Raw genomic sequence first — 14,959 nt, 5'->3', positions numbered from 1 at the left:
CCCTAATTTCTTAGATGAAATTAACAAATATTTGTAATGCGTTTTATTGATTCGCCATGATAGCTTCTTGATTCTTCTTTACAAAAGGAGTTCGAAAATAATGAGAAACAAACTGGCCTATTTATATCTTTGTGATTCAATATGTGGTGTTGGTTATAATGAGTAGATGAAAAATTATATGCAGGTGTTAGTCCCTTATCCACTTCCAATTGATGAATATGAAGATGTTATTGCACCACCTAAATTATTCGTGGATAATGGAGACTAGATTCATGTAATCTATTTCAATCAACTTTCTTGCTTTTTTAAATTTGATTATTATTTTCTTAATCTTCTTGATATACATGTTATTTATTTAAATTTCTCTTATATTATAATCAATGTTTTTATTTAAATTGACATCCCTTAATGTTGAACTGAATACCATATTCGAAAGGTATTGTAAGACATGAAATACTATGTTTAGATATTTATTTATTTTGAGCGGTAATCTGTTAGTGGGTAGCCTATATGTTCATACGGAAAAAACATTTAATTTCAATACTCTATGATTTTTATTTTCTTTTTGTGTGTTGGAACTTCTAGGTTAATTGTAACTTTTTTTTTATAATTGGTTTCAAATAATCCAAACTATGTTCGATTGGCAAAGATATGTCTCAGCTATTGAAATGACAAAAAATAATCCTAACTACGCATGTGGGTGCAAGGTTAACGAAAATTTAACAAGCCGTTCGTTTTTAGTGATGTGGCCCCTGATGTGTCTTTTAACCAACTGACGGGAACAATGAGTTGTCATTAATTACAAATCATAGTAGTAGTAGTAATAAGAAGAATAACCGGTAATATTTGAAGCCAATTCACCTTTTTTTATTATAAATCAATGCAAATTTTAATTAATCGGTAATATTTTATGTGGTATTAGTTTAGTTATGCTAAATTTTAATTTAATTTTAGTTACATAAATAATAATATTTTATTTGAAACGAGAGAGAAGTGGTGAATTAATGATCATTTTCTTCGTATTGTGAAAGTGAGTGGAGTGGAGTGGATATAGTGATGAAATGACTTTTTAAAATGGGAAGCAAGGATGCATCCATACCATATAGTCTAATAAGCAAAATTATTTATCATGGCTTTTTGTTATTGATATTTTGGACATATGAAATTAAATTTGTTAAACCCGTGTTGTATACCGGTACTTAACCTAGTATATATATATATATATATATATATATATATATATAATGTATCATATTTATTCATGGTTAAGATTTTCCCTGATCTTTTATTAATTAAAAACTAAAGATAAAAGCTACTTCAATACACAAACATGTCATTGAGCTCCTAATCAAGTATTCATAATAAACTTAGTTATTATTATGTCTTATGAAACAAGAACACACAACAAGTTACATCAACACACATGCACCTATATATTTTGTAATAAACTGCATGGCATTATTAGTTATTAACTCATTATTATATTTTTTTAGCTAGGGTTTCAAAGGTTTGTTTAATAACCCTAGAATAAGTCTGATTAGTAGTACTATAACCTCCATCCACCACTAGATTAACTCCGGTCACATACCTTGCACAATCACTAGCTAAATACACTGCCGCCTCCGCCACATCCTCCGCCTCAGGCACCACCCCTTTCAACACCGCGGACTCACACACAATCTCATCCACCACCCTCTTCTCCAACTCCATTGCATTTGTCACCAATGGGGTCGAAACCGACCCCGGTGAAATGCAATTAACCCTAATCCCATGTTGCCCTAATTCAACACACAAATTCTTCATTAACCCGACCACCGCGTGCTTTGATACCGTGTAGGCGTGCGGTGACTCACCCGAAAGCACCGATGCCACACTTGAAGTAAACAATATCACTCCGCATTTCGCGGGAATCATAACCCTAGCCGCATGTTTCGCTCCCAAGAACGAACCAAACACGTTTACATCAAACACGCGCTTAAAGTTCTCATTATCCGAGTCCAAAATTGTGAAATCCAAGTTTCCTGGGATACCCGCGTTGTTGAACATGATGTCGAGCTTCCCGAACGTGGAAACCGCGGTGTCTACGACGTTTTTGACGTCGGATTCTTGTGTAACGTCGCAGTGGACGTAAATGAGATTGTTGATGGAGTTACACGCGAGTTCCTTACAAAGGAAATGTCCCTTTTCGTCTTGGACGTCCGCTATCAAGACTTTGGCACCGCGCTTAGCGAATAAGCGCACGGTGCTCTCACCGAAGCCGCTAGCACCACCGGTGACAATGGCGACTTTGCCCTCTAATCTGTACATTACAAAAGGAATATTTTGGATTAGAAAGTTGTTTAGGACGTAGGAATAAGATTATTATTATTATTATTATAGACCTATGTTATAGAGTTATTTTATTTATATGTAACAATTTATTTTCCAAATTTGTTTTGTTTATAGAGTTTTTCATCAAATTACTTAACTATTGATTACATTTTTAACCAAGTTTAAGATAGTTTGCTTCACACGCACGATGAAACTCTCAGCGTTCGCTTGTTAGAGTAGCGAACTACCTAAAATACGTGATTTAGCGACCGGGAGCTAGTTCTTGGCACATACCTCTTGTTGGGAGTAAAACCATTCATCTTGAGTTTGCGGGTAAAGAATGAACGGAACAAATGTAATTTATAGGCCACAAGATTTCAGAAAGAACCAAAAAAATAGTTAAATGTTTATTTCCACTTTTGTTCAATTGTCACATGTAATGGTGCAGAAAATTTTCAATGGAATGCCAGCAAAAAAAATATAAAATATTATTAAAATTAGTTAGCGATACATTTTAAAATGCGTTAGTTGGAAGGTATTGTAGATCGGTACCAGTTAATTTTTTTCCTAAGTGATTGACGGTGTGGGCCTATAATATATAGTTAACGGATTAAGGATTTTTATTTAATAGGTCCCAATTTTTTGATGTTTGGATTTTTCAGGTCGGGTCGAACGAAAAATATAATAAAAAACAATATCATAATAATAAAAACAAAATATGATCATTACTTAGTACTAAAACCCGTAGAAAATATGATGTCATTTGAAACGGAAAAAAACATTACAAATTTTTTAAGTTGTTCTCGACGACATTTATAGCTCAACAACGAGCAGCTGTGATAACCTAAATTTGAAGCAAACAATTAGCAGTATATTGTTTTCAGTGCTAACTGTCATCACAGTAGGTTCATATTGATGTCAACCTAATCTATATCATAAAACTTAGCTTCAAAACTTCTCATGATATATCTACAATGTCATCATCAACCATATAAACAAGCATTTGTATTGGTTCCGTAATGGTATTCTAACAAGTCATGGCGATGCCCTTAAAACCTACAAAGATGACTCTCAAGCAACTTGTGGTAACGCCCTTTAATGATGGTTCTCAAGCGGGTTGCAGTTAACCCGAAGTCGTAAGGGTGCATCACGTACACCCTTTAAGGTTCCACTTATTTTACATTTTTAAGAAAACTATATTTTTAAGTAAGAGCTTTCATTTTCACTTTATTGTATATATGATTTTTGATTGAACAAAACTATTCAATTTTATAGATTATTTTTTGGCATTTTCTTTTCACAATTATGTAGAATCATACATTGTAGTCAAGTATGCCGACAATCCATAAATGATTTTTTCATTCAAAAACAATTTGTTGCCTTACCTGAATGTATATACACCCATGTTGACATATCATGGTTAATTATACTATATTTTTCTTGTTTGTAATTTTAAGGGGAAAAAATATATAATACTTTCATTTTTAGTTTTGTTATGCTGGATATATATATATATATGACTGTAATCCACAATTCGGTTATCATGGGATTTATAATATTAATTCGTAAGTTAATTAAAACCAAATCGTTTGAACAAATAAAACTGAGATAAACCAAATGATTACTACAAATATAGGTGGCAATTACTGAAATGGCCAACGACAATCAAAATTCATGTTGTTATGTCTAACTCGTTACGACTTGTATAACCCATTTGTTATTACCGGCCAGTTTATGACATGTTAAACAAGTTTTTTTTAGATAATTGAGTTAAATATGTCATCTTTGGGTTATATGATTTAAAGTGTGTATAGGTTAGTGTTGATGACTTTTACACGAATAAACATTATGTGTAGTGTTTAGGTTCAACTAATGACTCAAACGTATCAAACCAACATGATTAGCACAATAGCTACAATTTTTTTTGAACAACCTAAAAAGCGTCACACTTCAAAACATGTAACTTTTTTATAAATTTAGTTGACCCGAAATTTACCGGACTATAGAAATTTTTCGTCTTTTAATTGGCAAATATCAAATTTTAGAGAAACTGTATTTATTAAATAAGAACCAAAGGGCTTGTAACTATTGGTATTAAGATGTCTAGTGGTTGTGAGTTCTAATAAATTATAAAAATTTATTAGTATTATTGTAAAAGCGTATTCTAGGTCACCGTTCTAAAAACAACGTAAAAAGGAATAAATAATTAATTTCAACATTTTGAACTATATATGTAACATGCTAGCTATTGATTTTGTAGTATTACTAGGATTATACACACACATGTTTCGTTCGGTTTATTTAGAGATACATTAAATCGTTATCAATAGATATATCTGTATTGTATTCGTTAATTGGTCTCTGTAGGTGTTCTTTTGTTCCAAGCTAGTCAATCCTAATGATAACACTATGAAAACACAATATTCCACTAGTTTATAAAAAGCTTATATGAATATATGATCAACTAAATACTTTTATCCAATTATATTTATATTTAAAAATAGAAATAGAGTAACACTTGAATTTGTTACATGCATGAATTATTGAGATGACATAAATATAAATGCCTTTATAGCCCATACATGACATGGTCCAACATGGAGGCCAGGCTAGAAATGGTTGAAGAAAATACAAATGCTGACTCGAGAAGACGAATTCATGCATGTCATGTCATGTCATGTCATCATTACCCAAACCAACCCAAGAAAGACAACAAAGCCTGTCTGTGGGGTTCAATGAGTTAACACATTGGCTGATTGGCACCATTTTTATTTTTTTATTATTTTATTTTGCAATGATTAAAAATTATTTCATATATATATATATATATATATATATATATATATTATGGCCCAATTACGGCCCAGTTCAAGACCAAAGTTTATTTCGGATTCAAATTAAGGTATCAACTTTTATAGTTTTATTAGATATTCTTTGGTTTGGTTTGCTACACAAGTTTTTAATAATTCCTTTTGCTATTCAACTTATATGTATGGCCAATGATATTTCATTTAATTAATAGCAATTTGTTATGAACTGTAAATATTCATATAATCATGCTTGGTTGTTTAATGTTCATTTACCAAGTTATATTAGTGTCAAATTTTTTGTTTTTTAGAAAACACAATTCAACCAAATATAAATTCGAGGTGTAGTGATATTAAGGTGTTGAATACTGCCTTTTTATGTGTTGAAAGTTTTAATTCCGTGGGTAGCAAATAAATGTGTGATTTAAGCTGTATTTATAAAGAACCATTAGCAAATCTAGTCCCTTCACTCTTTCTTTCATTAAAATATCCACCTCATGTTTATCACTATAAGTAAATTATACTTTCGATCTATACATTTCATAAAATTGACAACTTTGGGATGTTACAATCTCATATTAATTACTCGACATTGTGTATTAGTTTGGAATTAAAGATGAGCACCGTGATGTGTGTAACATTCTCTAAGGAAAAATTCCGAATAAAAGATGGCCAACGTTATAAACGTACATCGTGTTTTAGTTCATAGTTCATACTTTTATCAATCACGTGCAATATAAATCCTTTTTTGTTTTGTTTTATTTTTTATTTCACGATTTGGCTATAAAATTTGCTACAAACTTTATTTAACTTTTTTTCATATATTTTTTTTTTCTGGATTTTGCAACACATCTTGCTATGGATTTTTTTTGAACAACCAGCTAAGTAACGCCGGGTACTCCGTACGTAGCCCTTATTGGCTAAAGGTAGCCCGTACGGACGGAGCCCCTATCGGTCCACCTATTGAGGGATTCCTCAGATAAAACTCGACCCCCACGCCCGCCAAACAGCACGACAACGAGGAGCTGGTAAACCGGGTGAGATCAGAACTCGAATCCTGGCATATCTCCCATATAAATTGGTGATAGTGAGGTTTGAATCACTACCTCTCACTAGTACAGTAAGTGCTCTACCGAGCAATATCCAATTTATTACTAAGGAATTAGTTTGATATATCTAGCTAAACCGTAGATAAAGAATTTTCATATATTTATTTCTGATTTTGTAGTAGTGTGTATATATAAAGTAGATATTTACTATATTATGTTATACGGTAAATTTCTAACAGCTACGTGTATGGTATAAATTCACTTTATTCAACTGTTGATGATAATAATATATCTTGAGTCTTTAATGATTGTCAAACTCATTAACTAAACATAGCCATACACAACATGACAAATTGACAATATTATTATGATTTTATCTAAGTATATGATACCGATGTGACCATTTGCAATTAATTTAATTATATGGACCCACTATTCATACTCTACTGCAATGTCAAATAAATATTTCTGTAAAACAGCGCACCCTCGTCTCATCCAAATTGGCAAATTCATTTCAACGAATGGGGATATTTGTCAATGTATTTTATTTAATTATTAATTAATTTTCGTATCAAAACAAAAGACAAACAGGCAACATGTTTATTTAAAAGTTTTTATATATACACAAAAGTTTACGGTCCAAATTTATTTCAGTCGTGCATAATTAAGCACGAATTCACGAAAATTGAACTACTAAAAGGATTATTTAGTAAATATTATATTTAAAATAGGTGTGAAGGTTTACACAACAAATGTGATATCGTATAAAATCCCACAAATAGAAAAGCGCGCCAAATATAAGGGTTTTAGAGAGTTAGATGTACGCAAACCAACAATTGTATCCCAAAGTATATAGTCTCCTTTTAGGGATAAATTAAACAACAAAATAAAGAAATTAGTAATTATTATAAATAAATTATTGAAATATGTCTAAGTTTAATTCGTAATATAAAAATATTACATAATGTTGTATGTTTTAGTTTTAACTTTTTGCTCGTGTATTGTTAACGAGGGTTGGTTAAATGACGAATGAGTTTGGAGCCGGTCTAATAGCAGATGGGCTTGAAGCTGGGCTTAGAGAGTTTTATGTGGCTGACCCGTTTTTATTCTTGTCTTCTTAAAAGAGAATGCAGGGGTTGTTTCTTTAATTAGTCAGTCTCGTTCTCTTTATCACACTTGTTACGACTTTGTCTCCATCGATTTAGGGTTTCACAGTTATGTGATTATCGGTTGTTTTCTATGTATTAATAGATTATCAAATTCATGATGATGATATGAAATCTTTATGTGTTTTCTTGTATTCGTTGATCTTGTTTCAATCTGTATTTAGGTGTTAGTTCATTATTTGGAATAATGAAGATTGAATTATATGTTTCTGACATAAGCCATCAATAAGAGATCTATGTTGGCAAATTATATTAGTTTATATATACACCAAGAGAAAATAAAGGAGGCATGCAAAGATCTCCCAGAAAATGCTTGAAACTATGAATGTAAAGCAATATGTAAAATTTATAATTGCGAGTAAGCAAAAAAAAATGGCCCTCGAACAATTGAACAAGTGAACGACGACAAATGTCGGATTTGGTGACATTACTATGTCATTGTCGCACGACCTATATAGAAATTATTTTTTATATTGGCACATTTTTAACATAATGCGATTATATACCAAATTTTATTACATTAAACCTATACTAATTAAGACACTCAATAATCAACGATCGATACGGTTTGATGCACAGTATAACGAAAGTTGATGATGTTTACAAGTTACCATATTGCATTAAATTGGATTATAACATTGCATCTACTTGATCATAACAATACATCAACCACATGTAATATGGTTGGAAGCACAAATGTACAAAATTGTATTAAATCGGACACTGCATTAACTTGATAATAACAATACATTAACATATTGTCTGATATACCACTGTAATGTGATTTGATGTTGATGTTTCTAGTGCACCAAATTGCACTATAGTGGTTAATTATACTTTATTTCAGTAACTTGAAAGTTTACAACAATATGTGAAATTGTGTTATAATTAATGGTACATCAAACTTATTAACAATAGTGCATCAAATTATACCGTTTAATGTAACAACGTAGACGAAGTTTGATGCACGATTATAACGCTATTTGATACAATGATATATACAATTAGTGGCGGATCCAGAAATTTAGTCAGTGGGTGCAAAAACAGTTTAACCTAGAATGGGTTTGGTTAAACTAAAACGGGTCTAGCCAAGATGGGTCGGGTCAAACCAAAATGGGACGGGAATAAAGGTTACATTAAATAAACTCTGTATAGAAATTAATCAACAAATTTCATTAAACATAATAAACAAAATACATATTACAATTGACAATTACGTGATTTATATTTTGTAAACGGTCAATTATAGTATCACTCACAACACCTGCAAGTGCTTTTTTTCATTATCTAAAAGGTGTAGAATTATTAATCCTTAAAAAATTATACTCTGAATAAATTCATATTTCGGTGTATTTATTATAATAGTCATATTAGACTCTAAATCATCTATACTATTATAGAAACCTTCACCTAAATCATTGTTCCTCAAATGACAACAAAAATCACATACCTTTTGAATTTCAAGAAACACGTAAACAATAAATAAAAACAATACCAATAGAAATCAAAATATAAAAAATTTAAACAACTGATGAGCGTATCTCGTATTTCAAAATAAAAACAAGAAACCGAAATCACAAAAAAAAAATCTGAACGACGTATATCTGATCAGACGTGAAAACTTTTTCATCTCTCACTCTCGTATAACTTGCATATTCTAAATTTTCAATTTATGTTGTGGTTATACTATTAAGCAATTTGTTTTTAATTGTTATTTTCAAAACAAAATAAAATTTAGTCTTGAAAAGCTGACCTCAAAATGCTGTGTTTGGGGCACTGAAAATAGCAAGGATAGGACACATTAGTCGTTGTGCTTAATATATTTAAAGTTTATAACTTTAAATATATAAATTGGTGATAGTGAGGTTTGAATCCCTACCTCTCACTAGTACAGTAAGTGCTCTACCGAGCAATATCCAATTTATTACTATGGAATTAGTTTGATATATCTAGCTAAACCGTAGATAAAGAATTTTCATATATTTATTTCTGATTTTGTAGTAGTGTGTATATATAAAGTAGATATTTACTATATTATGTTATACGGTAAATTTCTAACAGCTACGTGTATGGTATAAATTCACTTTATTCAACTGTTGATGATAATAATATATCTTGAGTCTTTAATGATTGTCAAACTCATTAACTAAACATAGCCATACACAACATGACAAATTGACAATATTATTATGATTTTATCTAAGTATATGATACCGATGTGACCATTTGCAATTAATTTAATTATATGGACCCACTATTCATACTCTACTGCAATGTCAAATAAATATTTCTGTAAAACAGCGCACCCTCGTCTCATCCAAATTGGCAAATTCATTTCAACGAATGGGGATATTTGTCAATGTATTTTATTTAATTATTAATTAATTTTCGTATCAAAACAAAAGACAAACAGGCAACATGTTTATTTAAAAGTTTTTATATATACACAAAAGTTTACGGTCCAAATTTATTTCAGTCGTGCATAATTAAGCACGAATTCACGAAAATTGAACTACTAAAAGGATTATTTAGTAAATATTATATTTAAAATAGGTGTGAAGGTTTACACAACAAATGTGATATCGTATAAAATCCCACAAATAGAAAAGCGCGCCAAATATAAGGGTTTTAGAGAGTTAGATGTACGCAAACCAACAATTGTATCCCAAAGTATATAGTCTCCTTTTAGGGATAAATTAAACAACAAAATAAAGAAATTAGTAATTATTATAAATAAATTATTGAAATATGTCTAAGTTTAATTCGTAATATAAAAATATTACATAATGTTGTATGTTTTAGTTTTAACTTTTTGCTCGTGTATTGTTAACGAGGGTTGGTTAAATGACGAATGAGTTTGGAGCCGGTCTAATAGCAGATGGGCTTGAAGCTGGGCTTAGAGAGTTTTATGTGGCTGACCCGTTTTTATTCTTGTCTTCTTAAAAGAGAATGCAGGGGTTGTTTCTTTAATTAGTCAGTCTCGTTCTCTTTATCACACTTGTTACGACTTTGTCTCCATCGATTTAGGGTTTCACAGTTATGTGATTATCGGTTGTTTTCTATGTATTAATAGATTATCAAATTCATGATGATGATATGAAATCTTTATGTGTTTTCTTGTATTCGTTGATCTTGTTTCAATCTGTATTTAGGTGTTAGTTCATTATTTGGAATAATGAAGATTGAATTATATGTTTCTGACATAAGCCATCAATAAGAGATCTATGTTGGCAAATTATATTAGTTTATATATACACCAAGAGAAAATAAAGGAGGCATGCAAAGATCTCCCAGAAAATGCTTGAAACTATGAATGTAAAGCAATATGTAAAATTTATAATTGCGAGTAAGCAAAAAAAAAATGGCCCTCGAACAATTGAACAAGTGAACGACGACAAATGTCGGATTTGGTGACATTACTATGTCATTGTCGCACGACCTATATAGAAATTATTTTTTATATTGGCACATTTTTAACATAATGCGATTATATACCAAATTTTATTACATTAAACCTATACTAATTAAGACACTCAATAATCAACGATCGATACGGTTTGATGCACAGTATAACGAAAGTTGATGATGTTTACAAGTTACCATATTGCATTAAATTGGATTATAACATTGCATCTACTTGATCATAACAATACATCAACCACATGTAATATGGTTGGAAGCACAAATGTACAAAATTGTATTAAATCGGACACTGCATTAACTTGATAATAACAATACATTAACATATTGTCTGATATACCACTGTAATGTGATTTGATGTTGATGTTTCTAGTGCACCAAATTGCACTATAGTGGTTAATTATACTTTATTTCAGTAACTTGAAAGTTTACAACAATATGTGAAATTGTGTTATAATTAATGGTACATCAAACTTATTAACAATAGTGCATCAAATTATACCGTTTAATGTAACAACGTAGACGAAGTTTGATGCACGATTATAACGCTATTTGATACAATGATATATACAATTAGTGGCGGATCCAGAAATTTAGTCCGTGGGTGCAAAAACAGTTTAACCTAGAATGGGTTTGGTTAAACTAAAACGGGTCTAGCCAAGATGGGTCGGGTCAAACCAAAATGGGACGGGAATAAAGGTTACATTAAATAAACTCTGTATAGAAATTAATCAACAAATTTCATTAAACATAATAAACAAAATACATATTACAATTGACAATTACGTGATTTATCTTTTGTAAACGGTCAATTATAGTATCACTCACAACACCTGCAAGTGCTTTTTTTCATTATCTAAAAGGTGTAGAATTATTAATCCTTAAAAAATTATACTCTGAATAAATTCATATTTCGGTGTATTTATTATAATAGTCATATTAGACTCTAAATCATCTATACTATTATAGAAACCTTCACCTAAATCATTGTTCCTCAAATGACAACAAAAATCACATACCTTTTGAATTTCAAGAAACACGTAAACAATAAATAAAAACAATACCAATAGAAATCAAAATATAAAAAATTTAAACAACTGATGAGCGTATCTCGTATTTCAAAATAAAAACAAGAAACCGAAATCACAAAAAAAAAATCTGAACGACGTATATCTGATCAGACGTGAAAACTTTTTCATCTCTCACTCTCGTATAACTTGCATATTCTAAATTTTCAATTTATGTTGTGGTTATACTATTAAGCAATTTGTTTTTAATTGTTATTTTCAAAACAAAATAAAATTTAGTCTTGAAAAGCTGACCTCAAAATGCTGTGTTTGGGGCACTGAAAATAGTAAGGATAGGACACATTAGTCGTTGTGCTTAATATATTTAAAGTTTATAACTTAAACGACATATTTGAGTGAGTGCAAACGTTTCCCCTGACTTCACACTGGATCCACCCCTTCACGCAATTACAAGAGTACATCAAAGTATCAAACTTTATTACAACAATCCATCATACCCATTGGCGAAGTATACTTAAAACAAACATGTTTAGTTGAATATTAAAATTATAAGTTTGTTTGTCTAATAAATAAACAAATCAATAAACTATAACTAAGAGTATTCTAAATCCATTCCTTATATTATTGTGAGAAAAGTTTGTAAATTATAGGGTAATATTTTGAGTGATTGTGAGTGTAAATTATAGGGTGGAGAAAGAAAATGTAGTGATTTTTTGTAAATTTGGGGAAACTTTGTTTGTCCCTATTTATTTTTTAATATTTATTGAATTGGTTGTGAGTAGATGAGAGAGAAAACTGTAATAATAAATGTATAAAGTAATATTATTTAATTGAACAGGAAAGATAAATATAGTGTTTTGTAGTGTAATTATAAAGATGGGAATATAGATCCGGATGAAAATGCTCTAACAAACCTTAATAACCTTTTTAAGACATAACACGCTCCAGTGAGTAGATCCATTTACTAACTACACGCTTATATGATGTGATGTATCCCTTTTAAATTGTTCACTCATGTTAGCACAATAGCTAGCTCTATAAACAAAATTGTAAAGAAGCATTTATTATTTTTTTAGTTGGTTTCAAATCATGCTGCCTATAAATTACCAACTTCTTCCATTCATTTGACATAAACACAAAATGAATGGCTTTATTCCCCATAGGTATGTGCCAAGAACTCTCACGTCGATACATAATGTTTTTTTTTCTACCTTACCTTTATATAAACATTATTATTATTATTATATAATTTCTTATACCAAAGATGGTTTTCTTTTAATGTCAATATTGTGTAAATGTAATCTTTGGTTTTTGTTGTTTTGTTTTGGTGGATTTGATGGTGCCTTTTTTTTGGGTCGGTTAGCTTCTTGCTATTCCGCGTTTTGGTAATATATTAAAGTTATTGTTGGTCGTTAAAAAAAAAATCTCTTCCCTAAAACTAAATTTCACTGGCTTCTTGGGTGACAAGCTTAACCACATATTGCTTATTGAAAAGCTCTATAAAGTTCGCTTGTCACCCTAGAAAGCTGACAAGTTTATTTATCATGTCAACGAATTTAAAAAAAAATTTAAGATATTTAAACAAGAAAGTACACTTTTAGGATATACTATATCCTAAACCACCTACAAATAACATTTTATTTTATGTAACGGTGCAGGTTAGAAGGCAAAGTTGCCATAGTTACCGGGGGCGCAAGCGGCTTCGGGGAAAGCACCGTCCGCTTATTCGCTAAACAGGGCGCCAAAATCTTGATCGCCGACGTCCAAGACGAAAAGGGACATTCCCTTTGTAAGGAACTCACGTGTAACTCCATCAACAATCTCATTTACGTCCATTGCGATGTTACACAAGAATCCGACGTCAAAAACGTTGTCAACACCGCGGTTTCCACATTCGGGAGGCTCGACATCATGTTCAACAACGCGGGTATCCCAGGAAACTTGGATTTCACAATTTTGGACTCGGGTAACGAGAACTTTAAGCGCGTGTTTGATGTAAACGTGTTTGGTTCGTTCTTGGGAGCGAAGCATGCGGCTAGGGTTATGATACCCGCGAAACGCGGAGTGATATTATTCACTTCAAGTTCGGCATCCGTGGTTTCGGGTGAGTCTCCGCACGCTTACACGGTATCAAAGCACGCGGTAGTCGGGTTAATGAAGAATTTGTGTGTTGAATTAGGGCAACATGGGATTAGGGTTAATTGCATTTCTCCGGGGTCGGTTTCGACCCCGTTGTTGACAAATGCAATGGGGTTGGAGAAAGCGGCCGTGGACGATATTTTGTGTGCGGCCGCAGTGTTGAAAGAAGTTGTGCCGACGGCTGAGGATGTCGCGGAGGCCGCGGTGTATTTAGCAAGTGATGGTGCCAAGTTTGTGACCGGAGTTAATCTAGTGATTGATGGAGGTTATAGTACCACTAATCCGACTTACACTAGGGTTATTAAACAAGTTTTTGAAAGCTTAGGTTAATAATAATAATCACGTACTGCCATGCATTAATAAAAATAATAATCTATGAGAAAATTGATCTTTGTTATGTGACTTATGTAATAATAATTATTTTACTCTTATAATATTCAAGTATAATTTATTTTATATTAATATGGTTTTCACATGTTGGGATTATTTAACTATCAAAATAGTATATATAATTACCAACTTGTTCCCCAAGTTTGACTCCCATTTCTTCTGCTATACCCATGCATCAATTACACACTACTAAAAGCATGATACAAATTAATACAAGGTTATAAGATATTCCACGAAATAATATTAAAAAGGTAATAATGGATATATACTAGTTGTGTAATATTTTAAAAATATAAAATTGTGAGAGTATTTTAGGTGAGATGTAACGGTTAATGTTTAGTTTTATTCTTTTAAGTATTTATCATTTCCGGTGCAGAGCTCACTGATCCTGATTCCACCAAGTAAACTATATAGCAAATATATAAAGTAACGTTTTAATTTGTAACAATATTTAACGACTAACACACCCACCTACTAATTCTACTTTAAAATTAACACGTGTCGATTACAGAATTTAATCCCTCAATCCAATCGTTACGCTAATTTAAACCGCCAACCTTATACATTCACAACACGTTTTTTATGTCATTAGGGTAGAAGCAGATTGGTTTTAATTTGTTACAATTTACAAATGATGAATACATGATGAA

The 14,959-nt window shown here is 31.2% G+C and overlaps 2 pseudogenes; one reads left to right on the top strand and one right to left on the bottom strand.

The window, feature by feature from the left end:
* Positions 1-1,339: 1,339 nt before the first annotated feature.
* Positions 1,340-6,570, bottom strand: LOC143551751 (short chain aldehyde dehydrogenase 1 pseudogene; annotated as a pseudogene).
* A 6,350-nt stretch (positions 6,571-12,920) lies between these two features.
* On the top strand, positions 12,921-14,249 carry LOC143551786 (short chain aldehyde dehydrogenase 1 pseudogene; annotated as a pseudogene).
* The last annotated feature ends 710 nt before the right edge of the window (positions 14,250-14,959 follow it).

The sequence above is a fragment of the Bidens hawaiensis genome, unplaced genomic scaffold, assembly GCF_021521415.1.
Source record: "Bidens hawaiensis isolate Kalapana, Puna unplaced genomic scaffold, B.hawaiensis_p1.1 tig00016565_1, whole genome shotgun sequence".
Lineage (NCBI taxonomy): Eukaryota > Viridiplantae > Streptophyta > Magnoliopsida > Asterales > Asteraceae > Bidens > Bidens hawaiensis.
Note: the sequence above shows the minus strand (reverse complement) of the source record. Positions and strands in the feature narration are given on the sequence as shown.